Source organism: Thamnophis sirtalis, unplaced genomic scaffold (genome assembly GCF_051295495.1).
Source record: "Thamnophis sirtalis isolate CommonGarterSnake01/CBP01778 unplaced genomic scaffold, rThaSir2_p1.2 scaffold_5, whole genome shotgun sequence".
Classification (NCBI taxonomy): Eukaryota; Metazoa; Chordata; class Lepidosauria; order Squamata; family Natricidae; genus Thamnophis; species Thamnophis sirtalis.
The window spans coordinates 78,725,225-78,738,142 of record NW_028261385.1 but is presented as its reverse complement, the minus strand read 5'-3'; the positions used below and the strand labels follow the sequence as shown (position 1 = coordinate 78,738,142).

At 39.8% G+C, this 12,918-nt stretch overlaps 1 protein-coding gene across 1 annotated transcript in view; it reads right to left on the bottom strand.

Moving 5' to 3' along the window:
* Positions 1-12,918, bottom strand: part of CCDC171 (coiled-coil domain containing 171) — a 274,987-nt gene that overhangs the window by 57,264 nt on the left and 204,805 nt on the right. The window lies entirely within an intron of this gene.

The following is a 12,918-nucleotide window of genomic DNA, read 5'->3' as shown; positions in this document are numbered from 1 at the left end:
TCTTCCACATCACCATACTAGTCAGCTACAATAGGTGTCCTCATTCCTGTTCCTGTGGAATATATTACCACATTTGTCCAGATGCTATCAGTAGGACAGGACCCTGAAAATATGTGATTCCACATAGATTCATTAGCAGAGGTATTGCAGTCACAGCATGGAGAATTCCTTCCCTAGCAGCTTCAAGTGCCAGAAAGCCTGCATATTCATAAGATTTAACAAAACCAGAGTTCTGAATCAAATACCTAATTCTCACAGTGCTGTTTAATGTCTAAGTGTATTTACCCATGTACAATGGCTGCAGTATTATTATTCATCCTTCTTATTATCTTTTTACTCCTAACTCTTGTTGGGATGATGATGATGATTAACATTATTGTGTTGCTTTGCATGTACACTGAGACCTTCTCCGCCAGAGACAAATTCCTTGTGTGTCTAATCACACTCGGCCAAATAAAGTATTCAAATAAAATAAAGTATTCAACCATCAAACTCGCAATCAGCCTTTTATTGCCTTTTTTTAAAAGTATTGCAACTAATTTTGACAACCTCAGAAAGAGCAGTTGGTTGCACACTCCAGAATGCCTTCCCTCAGTCTGATAAAGGGGAACCAGAGTTCTGTAATTTTCCTGCTCATGCTATTAATTTAATTATTTTTAATAATTAAATTCATAGGCTGACCATTTCACTGCCAGGTGACTCTGGGCAGCTTACAACATAATGCAACAATACTATAAAACAATCAAAACCTGAAATCATTAAAAACACTGAGCATTAAACATGAACAGAATTAATGGAATTCGAAAGAACATCATGATGGTTGCAAAGGATTGTGCTACACACAGAACACCATTTTTCTTTCTGTCTTCCAACATACGAGCACCCTTTTCCTCTCTTCCCAACCTACATTCTGTCTTTCAAGGCCTAAAGGTCCAAAGAAAACAAGGCTGCAATCGAAGCTGAAAAACTATGTGGTACTGTGGGAGCATCTTCACTAAACCCAAATGAAGAAAGAATGCTTAAGTAATGTGTAAATTGACTGGGATAGAAGCAGAATTTGATATTCACCAATCCAACCAAATCCTTAAGAAATTTATTTCTTTGCCTAAGCATTTGTAAACATCACAGGTCTTGCTTTGTGGATCAGCTCAATGTTTGGCAACCACAAGCCACAGCATGGTCTAACAACCAGGCAGGGGCTGCATTATGAAGATGTACCCTTATAAATGGTTAGTCTTCTGTTTGGGCATTTGCGTTTGTGGAAATGAGGAATGTGCCCTAGACAGATATTTTTCAATGGCCTTTGGAATTTTTTGGTCCCTTTCGTGTTAATTTTGGGCCTATGCATAAAGAAGAAATGCACCATAACATTCTTCAAAATTGATGGACAGTGGAAAGGTAGCCCTAGAGTTATGACCCAAATTGGGATTGTAATTTCTGTCACTAAGCAAAGTGGTCATTAAGTAAAACATCACATAACTGCACCACTTAATGGCACCAGTCCAGCTGCTAGTCCAGATTGCAGTCATTAAGCCAGGACTGCATGGTTATAAGGTGAAGATCTCACACTTCGGCCTATGTGCTATTTCCCCCATGAATATTCCTCCATTATTTGAGGTTTTATGAGTCCTTTGAAGATTCCTGCCTCTGACTCTGGAGAGAAACTGCCAAAAAGGAGTTGAGATGGCTTGCATCAGGTAATAGGTGTCCCTGGATATCTTCATATATCAAGTAAATATACAAATCAACAGAAATTGAATTTCAGTTACTTCCAGTGGTATAAGGAGAGCCAGGAAACATAGCATCTGAATGGAATTTACTATATTTCGAAGCTTCTGAATTGTTGAATTGGTGTTTGTGTAAATCTGATCGTACCAATTGACTTACAGTCTAGTCCCAAAATGGGGCCTCAGTCCAGCAGTCCTTTTGGAGAATCCTGGGGGCAAGGTATGTGGTCTGTCACTTCTCAAAATTTGCTTCTACAGTAGAAGTAGCCACTGAAGAGCTAAATGGATGATAGGGTGATAATGTGTATTAGTCAGTTTGCTACTGTATATTTCTATGTTTATCTGTTGGTTTTACCAAAGTTGTTTATTAATTTATGTGATTGATCTTGGCTTCAATCGAACAAATTCTCAGCAGTTTTACAACTTCTGTCAATACAAAGAATAAAACACCTACGATAAAATATAACTAAGTAAACAAATGTGTTGTGGAATATAAAATCTGTATGGAACCACAGTTCTTTCTTGAAATTTGCCCGCCAAAAAAACCACCACCCAATTTGCAAGAAAGTCTTTCCATGGTGATAATAAAATGAAGGGAAATGGAAAAAGGGGGAATGATGTGAAAATAAGCTAGCCCTATCCAAATGTATTATTGCTATAGTCAGAATAGAGGTGGAAGACCATTGTAGCCTCAGCCTTTCTGGGAAACTGTCGGAGGACACATTAGGCGCACTCTTAGGCTGACAGCGGCATTAGTACTGCCCTCCCATAACATCCAGAAGCCGTTTTTCAGCCTCTCAGTGTGGCCAGAAATAGCACTAATGATTTTGTGAAAATTTAATACTCAATAGAACTTTGTGAGTTTGTCATTAGAAATCCCCAAACTCTAAGTAATTTCTGTTGAACGACATCATGGAAGATTAGGGGATGAAGACCATGGCAGTAAAGGACAGAAGGTGGAGCAACTATTGTAAGAAATAAAATGAAATACTCAGACGCTTTAATTTTTCAGGAGTATCACATTTTATTCTTTCTAATGTTGGAAAGAAATTATTTAAGGGGGCTTGGGACTTTATCTGAATATAGCTCTCCAAATGGAATAGGGATAACTTTGATAAGGAATAGACTTGGGACAAGCTGACCAATGAAAATCTGAGTTTGAAAATGGGCCAGTTCCAAACAAGGGGCTGCAGAGGAAAATATATATATCCAGAAAAAGTTTCCCAGTGCATCTCTTGGGAGGGACAGATGGACAATGGCTTGAAATGCTGCCTCTTGCACAATTCTAAGCTTCCTCCCCTTTGCCTGGTCACATGACCTAGCGCCCCGCATAAGGAACTTGCCTTCTGCTTCCTAGTCTACAATAGGAAGCAGAAGACAAATTGCTTATGTAACATGTTACTTCATTCCACAGAAGGAAGGATAGAATGGTCCCTGCTGATGAAAGAGTCTGAAGGAATTCCAGAAGCCATGCTCAAGGGTGAAATACTACTGGCTCGGACCAGTTTGCCTGAAGCGGTAGTAAAAAATACTACCGGTTCAGGCAAACTGGTATCTCCAACGATCAGCTGTGACGCACGATTTACATTAGCTAAAATTGTTGGGTTTCCTGCTTTCTAACTAATCTAAATCGTGTGGCACAGTGGATCCACCCCCCCCCCCACTCTCTGTTCTACTTATCTTTGCAGGCGCACTTGGCAACAAGCTCTGCCTATCTACTCGGATGTCATCACGTCCCGTTTTTGACGCTCTGCGCATGCATGGGAAGTCCTGCACATGCATGGAGGTGTTGCGTGCGAGCGAAACAGTAGCAAAGGTGAGTTGATTTTACCCCTGGCCATGCTCCATATTTTCCCCTACTTCTTTTGTGTTATATATAAGCCCTTCACATTCAATTTTTATTCCCTATTTTTAATTTATCAATGAAATGCCTCCAGCCTTACCTGCATTATACTGAATAGGCTTAAAGGTGCTTTTTCAAGAGGCAACTGGACCTTCTGGTTTTTCTTTGAAGAAAGTCCAGTTACCTCTTGAAAAAGCACCTTTGGGACCCTTAACACTCAGTTCTTCTTCTTCCTAGGCCAGGAGTGTCAAATTGGTGGCCCACGGGCCAGATGCGTCACATGCAGGCCACGTCCACCCCAGTTCTGCACAGGGGAAAAATGTTGTGATATGTCACTTGAGGCCACGAGTTTGACACCCCATTAGGCTTATGTAGGTTTACGTATACAGGTAATGCTTGACTTACGACCATAATTGAGTCCAAAATTTCTGTTGCTAATTGAGACAGTTGTTAAGTTATTTTTGCTCCGTTTTATGACCAATCTTGCCACAGTTGTTAAGCGAATCACTGCACTTGGTTAAGTGAATCTGGCTCCCCCATTGACTTTGGTTATCAATTGTCATAAATATGAACCACTTGCCACTTGGTCACATGACCATGGGGATGCTGCAGCTGTTGTAACAGTGTTGAGATTCAAAAAATTTTACTAGCGGTTCTGTGGGTGTGGCTTGTTGGGTATGGCTTGCTGTGTGTGGCAGGGGAAAGTTTACTGCAAAATCCCCATTCCCTCCCGATCAGCTGGGACTCGGGAGGCAGAGAATAGATGGGGGTGGGCCAGTCAGAGGTGGTCTTTACCAGTTCTCTGAACTACTCAAAATTCCCGCTACTGGTTCTCCAGAACTGATCAGAACTTGCTGAATACCACATCTGAGTTGTAAGTCTGAAAAATGGTCATACATTGCTTTTTTCAAGTGATGTCGTAAATTCAAATCGTCACTAAGTGAACTCCTGTAATTCGATGACTACCTGTACAGATGTCATGCCTGATGCATGCTGGATTGTTGAGAAAGCAAAAAAAAGAAATACCCCAAAGAAGTCAGCATGTGCTTCTTTGGTTATACAAAATTGTGTTGCTCATATGAAGCTATGGAATGCACTTTAGAAAAATGGGAATCTCAGAACATTTCATCGTCCTCGTGAGAAATCTACATACAGGTCAGGAAGCCACAAATACAGACAGAACACGGTGAAACAGACTGGATCCTGTCCAGCAAAGGAGTGAGGCCAGCTTCTCCTTTTATTTCTTTAATCTGCATGCTGAATATATATTAACCAAAGCTGAATTGGAAGAAGAAGAGTGTGGTTTTAAAAGTGGAGGAAGAAATATCAGTAACCTGTGCTATGCTTATGACATTAGCCTAATAGCTAAAATACAAAGGAATAAAAATAAGCACTATGAAAATATGCAACCAAAATTAAATATAAAGATCTAACTAAAATCAGGTAGAACAAGTAGCCTTAAAATTCACAATGAGCCTTCCTTCCTTCCTTCCTTCCTCCCTCCCTCCCTCCCTCCCTCCCTCCATCACTGGAGATCAGCCTGGCTATTTTCAGCCCTTTGTTCATTTTGTTTTATTATTCAATATAGGTGTATTAAGCTTCTGTATGGTTGAATCCATTCATTCAATTCACTTCTTGAGGATTAGAAATCACACACACAAAAATCATGTCCCAGATAACAATAGTTTTATCCTCCTGGTACAATGGCACATTTAGGGAAACTACGGTGCACAAAAGTGAGGACTACATTCTGCAGGTTGCAGGTCTGAAGCTGCCTTTCCTGCTCTAAGCCAATTCCCATGGTGCACACACATCACCTTAGCGGGGATTATACAACACACATCACCTTAGCGGGGATTATACAACACACATCACCTTAGCAGGGATTATACAACTGGTGATGTTATGCCTTAGCAAAAACTAAACAATTAGGGAAGGAGGTCAGGGGACCACTGCTACATTTTTTAGTTATAATTTTAGCTTTGCAAGGCCATAAGGGGAATTTCTAGTGACTGGAGTTTAGAGTTGTATATGCAGTGGTGGGATTCAGCCAGTTTGCACCACTTCGGGAGAATTGGTTGTTAACTTTCTGAGCAGTTTGGTGAACTGGTTGTTGGAAGAAATCATTAGGGCAGAGAACTGGTTGTTAAATAATTTGAATCCCACCACTGTGTATATGTTTAACTTATTTAATACTTCTGCCAGATTTGGTCAGGTTAAAACTTTGTGGAACTTGGCACAACTCTTTCAGGAAAGGGAAGAGTGAGAAAAATACACTGCTGACAATCTGTGGTTTTCCTGCATTTTCTGGTAGTGCGCTCTGTACGCCATTAAACTGGGCCGTGGGGTGTCAATCTCTCACTTCACGTGATGCCTGAACCTGGCCAATTCATGTTAATATTATCTTTGTTCTATATCTGAAGTCTTTCAATGATTGATTCACTCCACAATTTGTAGTGGAATAACTTGGTTTGTGCATCTCAGCCTCTTACTCAGAGTTTAAGAAACATATGGAGACATATATTACTACAACATTTTTATTAATGCTTCTAAAGTTCGTGTAGCTTTACCTACCATCGGGCTTTCCAAATGTGTTGAAGATCATCACGGCCAAAATTCACAGCCAGCATTTATTTCTTTATTTATAGGTAAAGGTTCTCCTCGCACATATGTGCTAGTCATTCCCGACTCTAGGGGGCAGTGCTCATCTCCGTTTCAAAGACAAAGAGCCAGCACTCTCCAAAGACGTCTCCATGGTTATGTGGACTAAACGCCGAAGTCGCACGGAACGCTGTTACCTTCCCACCAAAGGTGGTCCCTATTTTTCTACTTGCATTTATATGCTTTAGAACTGCTAGGTTGGCAGAAACTGGGACAAGTAGCGGGAGCACACTCCGTTACGCGGCGGTAAGGATTCGAACTGCCGAACTGCCGCCCCTCTGATTAAAAAACTCAGCATCTTAGCCACTGAGCCACTGCGTCCCATTTCTTTATTTATATCCTGCCTTTATTATTTTTACAAACAACTCCAGGCAGTGAATGTATCCATCACAATCTGTTCCTCCTATTTTGAGCTTGAGAGTAATCCTGTAGTCCCAGATTATGGGGAAGACGTTAGATTGGGAAAGGTTGACTAGTCTAGTCTTATGAGGTTGTCTAATTGCACATATTTTTCTTTCCTCTGCCCAATCTAAAATCATCTCACTCCCACAAGGCTCACAGGTATTCCAAGTAGTTGGCTGTGGTTACCATAAACCAGACGTAAACATTTAAAAAAAGTAGGATCAAAGAAGTGCCTTTTTTCTGTGAGGGGGAAAAAAAAGAGAATCCTTTTACACAAACCAAGAAATTATGAGTATTACATTTTTACGTTTCACCTCCTAGCCAACCTCAGGGAGCTGCCACAGGACATACAAAATAGAATTCCTGCCACGAAACACTCACGTAAATGTACAGGAATGGTATATTTTTGGCCTCAAAATACACAAGGCGGCTTCCCATTGCAGCAGAGCAGAAAATGGGCAAAATATTCCCTCGGTGCCCATGAATCTGTCATTAAAGGAGTTGTACGTCTCCTAGGGAAAGGATTACATGTTCCCCAACATTGCAGAATGTATCCCTTGCAGAGAATTTCGGCTACCACAAGGTAAGCAAACTGGTTTTTGTTTTCTTTTACAAAATTGTAGGAAATGGCCTCACAGATGCCATATTTCAAACTGATTTTATCCTTCTGTGGTTTCTGCCATGGTCACTCATGTAGTGCCTTTAACATGAAGTCCCTAAGTAATTGGCTGGGGGGGTGTAACAACCCACTGACAGACCACCATTTAATGGAGAAAAAGCAAATTCTTTCTCTGACAAGCTATAAACCAGTGTTTTTCCAAATGTGGCAACTTTTAAGATGTGTGGACTTCAACTCCCAGAATTCCCCAGCCAGGCATGGCTGGCTGGGGAATTCTGGGAATTGAAGTCCATACTTCTTAAAGTTGCCAGTTTTAAAAGCACTGCTGTAAACAACTAAGAAAAAGCCTCTTTTTTCCCCCCTGAGATGCCAGTTAAAGTACAAGTGTGAGATTAGAAGAACATATTTAAATCAAAAAGCCAACTTCCCCAGAGAGAATCCATCCGCTGAGTTTCTTCCCCCTGATCAGTTTGGAGTGTGTTCAGAAGAGAGGAGTGTTGTGTTACAAGGAAAAGCTGTTGGGGAGAGAAACAGCATTCAGGGACTACAATTTCAGCTGACATTGCTCAGTTGGCTCCATTCATAACTTATAAAGGAATATTTTAAAAAGCACATTTAAATACCTTTTCCCTTATAAATCAACTGCTATTTGAAAAGACCCTCATACATACATATTCAACACGTTACATTTAGTTTCCTGATTGGGCCCATCTGCCTTCTTTGGATTGTGATTTTCAGGCCATTTCATACAAGATATATATGTGGAACATGAGTGACCCCTAAAATAAACTGAGTTACGTTTTAAATGTAAGACATGTAGCCTGGTTCCCACAACGTGCTGTATCAGACTTTAGCCAACTTTAGTGTGCAGTGCAAACTAGGACACAATTTCATGGAAGCATCTACCAAGAAGTAAGCACCCTTGATTTCAGGAGCTGAAATTCTATGAATAATAGTTGAGAATGAACACTTTTACATAATAAAGGGGTATTTATCCTGATTAAATGTGGATTACCCTTGGGAAAATCCTTAAAAGGAAAAGTGATTTTTACAATGGACACCTGTCAGAACCTTTTTAGGCCTGAAATCTAGGAGAAAACCACATTGTTTTATTTTATTTTATCCATCTTAGCCTTCCTTTTCTCAGTGCATCTTACGGTTTTTCCTTCCCAAGCCCACCCTTTTTCTTGTGGTTCATTAAAGTCAATGATCCAGTAAAACAAGAAGGTGTGGAGAAATTCAAAACATTGTTAAAATTTTGGGATTCTACTTTGATTAGTACACTGCCTTGAATGAAAAGGTATAATTAATTCTTTAGTATCTCAAATACTGAACCAAATACTCATGATTGGCAACTCAGCTTCTATATCTGAACTGCAATTTTATTCTTTCTTTCAACTAAAAATGGAATTCTGCTTCATTCTTTCATCGCCAAAAATTAAATCCATGCCATTCAAAGTCATTCAGAGCAATTCATTTCTAGCTGATTCAATACACTGGATTTAATTTATCTGAGAACAGATTATAAGTAATCTTTGACTTACAGCAATTTGTTTAGCGACCATTTAAGTTACAATGACAGTGAAAAAGTGACTTATGGCTGTTTTTCACACAGTATCCCCATGGTCATCAAAATTCAGACACTTGGCACGTGGCCAGTGGTGGGTTTCAAATTTTTTTTAGAATCTCTTCTGTAGGTGTGGCCCGCTTTGTGGGAGTGGCTTGCTGGCCATGTGACCATGTGGGAGTGGCTTGCCAGCCATGTGACTGGGTGGGTGTGGCCAACTTGTAAAATGTGGTGAAATGCTCTTGCTTAGCAACCAAAATGTTGGCTCAGAAACTCTGGCATTTGAAGCACGCAAGTCTTAAAGCTATCAAGTTACGAGACCCTTGCACCCTTTAGAGAGAAAACCCCAGGGGTGTTCAAACTTGACAGCTTTAAGACTTGTGGACTTCAACTCCCAGAATTCTTCCTCTCGCTCTTCATCTTGCTTAGCAACAGAAATTTTGGGCTTAATTATGGTCATAAATCAAGGGGTACCTCTATTACAGGATGGGTCTTAAGAGACAGAATTTTCCCTCTTCTCCAAGAACCATGGGATAAAGCAGTTAATAAGACTCTTTATATATTGATTGCTCAATATTTTTTGCAAACACCATAATTTCTTTCTTGAGAAAATTTCACCTCACTTTTCCATCAAGTCTTACTATCCACCACCATATTCCACCAATCCTCCTATGGTGAGTAGCAAAGGATGAAGTGAAAAGCTTCTAATCTACACATTCTGCTAGATCAAGATTCTGTCACATAGAACGGATTTCATGCTCCAATGAATTAAGGGAGGGAATCATTGTTTTTGTTGTTGTTGCTGCTGCTGCTGTATGCTGAGTTAAAGTCATCACAATAAGGTTATGGGTTATGGGCACTTTCTCCTTTGTGCTTTTCAAGAGTGAGCAAAAATTCCTTATAAGGGTGAGCAATTGATCAAATGAAGGTTGATTTATTGAAAGTGTGACACAGAGAAAGGAAGGGCTGACACATTGTACCAAGCTAATGGATTTTTAACCATGATTTGTTGAATAAGATACAATGGCTGAGTTCACACAACATTAAGTTATTAACCATGATGATATGCTAAGCTAAAGTCAAACAAACTACTTCATTGTTTAGCATGAGATGTGAACCAGCTAAATAAGGATATGTCTTCGGGAGTAATTATTCTTAACTCTTGAAGATTTCATTTTATTCATTTTATTTATGCTTCATGTCATCGTTAACCTGTTCTTCCTTTGGCAAGCTTAATGTGGCAACCATGATTTCTTAACACAGTCTAACCCATAATTTTGTAGGTTACTATGAATAAGTTGAGTAGCCTGGGGTCCTGTAGTGATATTCTACCGGTTTGCACAGGTTCTAGCAAACCGGTAGTGCCGGTAAGCAGTTGGCTCCGCCCACCCACCCCTGCCCTTTCCTGTCCTATATTTCCATTTTTTAGCTTAGCTGATTTGTGCGGCACAGCGGATTGCCGCGCGTCAGCTGTTTTACTCACCAGCGCTGCATATGGAAGGTAAGTTTTAAAGCTTAAAATGGGTGGGGTTTGAATGCTGCCTGCACAAAGCGCGCGCTCACTGAACCGGTTATTAAACCGGTTGCATCCCACCACTGTTGGGGTCACAGTGAACCTTAGCTCTGTTTTGATATTTGTTTTCAAACATAAAATCATTACAATGCGTCAGTGGTAGGATTCAGCTAGTTCGCACCACTTCGGGAGAACTGGTTGTTAAGTTTCTGAGTAGTTTGGTGAACTGTTGGAAGAAATCATTAGGGCAGAGAACTGGTTGTTAAATTATTTGAATCCCACCACTGCAATGCATCCAACTGATAAGTAATTAAAAGTCCAAACTGAGGTCTGAGCTCACATTTCTCTATTCCAGGGGTCTCTAATCTTTTTGAACCAATAGATATTGTTTGAATTTTGAAACATGTCATGGATTTCTCTGATGCATTTTTCTCAACCTTGGCAACTTGAAGGTGTGTAGACTTCAACCCAGAATTCCCCAGCCAGCATCTTCAAGTTGCTACAGTTGAGACAAGCTGCTCTAAATTAAATGGTTGTCATGGAGAAAAAGTTACAAAACCACCCACAAACCAACTGTTTACTAGAAGAAAAGTAGTTTCCCCTCCTCCTGCTTTCTGTAGATGCCGAAGATGCTCAACTTATTTTTGCCTGTTTTTTAGGTTAGTTAACCATCCAAATGCCTTTGGGCTCAGTATGAGACCCAGAGGTATTTTTGCAAATAAATATGATGCTTGAAACGGCAGTTTTGCTTTAAGACGTGCTAGCTTCTCATTCTTTTTAATTAAAAGAATCTAAAAATATTAATAGAATAAAATCAAACAGAACATGATGTCTGGCAGATACCAAGAGATCCATCACCGAATTATTCCTAATAGTTCTAATATACAGTAATACTTTAGGGATTGGGGATCTCGAGGTATTTTAGACTTCAATTCCCATCCATCATGGACAAAAACCAATTTAGAAGTTATAGACCAAAACATCTGGGAGCATATTTTTTACATCTGTTCTATTTTTCATGTCTTACTTTCACAAGATACAGGTTGGCTATTTGATGGGTAGCCATTTGTTATATTGCTGGTGGCTAGCGTTTTCCTGACCATCATTGCCATTGCTAGATTCTTTTGGCAATTATTGAAATATATCAAGCTTTGGGAGGGAGGGAGGGAGGGAGGGAGGGAAGGAGGAAGGAAGGAAGGAAGGAAGGAAGGAAGGAAGGAAGGAAGGAAGGAAGGAAGGAAGGAAGGAAAAATAGGAGAAAGCATTTTTTAAAAATAGGCTGCTCTCCATTCAAATACAGGTTTGCAAAGATAAGGAAGTAGCATCTTACTATTTATGAAGTACCCTGATGAAACTCACTCACCCATGTCATAAATGACTCCTTGGATTATTTTTTTAAAATATTAATAACTCTGATAGGCTTGCTGTGGTTTCTTAATGAGTAAAGACAGACTTGTTTATCAACATGAGACAGTTCCGAGAAACTGCAACAAGTGGTGAAAATAAGTTGCTCTTATGTGGTAATGTCATGTCAAGGAGAAGCATTTTCCTACTACATTCTTGGGTGAGTCAGATTTTTTAAAAAACTAATTATGAGTATCAGAGGACAGACAATCTTTTCAGCGCTGGCTTTTCAAGTCATTAGCAAAGAAATTCAAACCCATTATTAAAGAGCATTATGAATGATCCTGTAAGGTTTTTTTGAATGAAAAGGTGAGAAAAGATCAATTTGATATGTTGAAATTGGAAAATCTGTCAAGGAAAATTTGCAGGCGGGAGGTGGGGTTGATTAGTTGGAAAGAGAACAATGTCTTCTATGAAAGATATCATATCATATTTAATAAATATACTATACTATACTATGCTATACTATACTATACTATACTATTACTATTACTATTATTATCACTATACCACACCACACCATACCATTACACTGTTGCTAAAAAGAATTCAGCTCCACATATTATATACACAGAGAAAGTACTGCACATTTTAATTCAAAAAGCAAATAGAGACTGAACTTGTGTGAAGTGTAAGAGAGTAGAAGAAAGTAGTTTAACCCTTCAGAATCTAAAGTTTAGATCCATCAATTTGAACCCTACTAATATCTGGAGTTTTTTTCCTAGTGCAAAGAGATGCTGGATGAATCCCACTGCTTTTCCCCAAGTATAAATGCTTTAGCAGTAGTAGAAGTACCATGGCCCCAATCCAGAGTGCTCCGAGGAGCTCCGGAGATCTCTCACAAGCTCCTTGTTTAGTTCTGAGGGACTATCCAAGCTTGCCTTCAGGTACAATACTGTAATGACTATGTGCCCATAATGATTATGTGCCTAAATCACCTATAATTTCCAGGTTGTATTGAAGTTTGCGGATCCGATTTTGTGCATACACACATACACGCTCTTCTGCCTGTCTTCCTGACTGAGTCCCATAGTAAGTTACTATGGGAATTGAGGACCGAGGCCAAGTTGCTTAGCTCTGGAAGCAAGGACCAGGGAAGTCAAATGCATCAGTGGCAGCAAAATCGGCAACAGCAGCTTCTGCATTGGGTGTGTTGTGGTTCATTGACTGCCAGCAAAGATG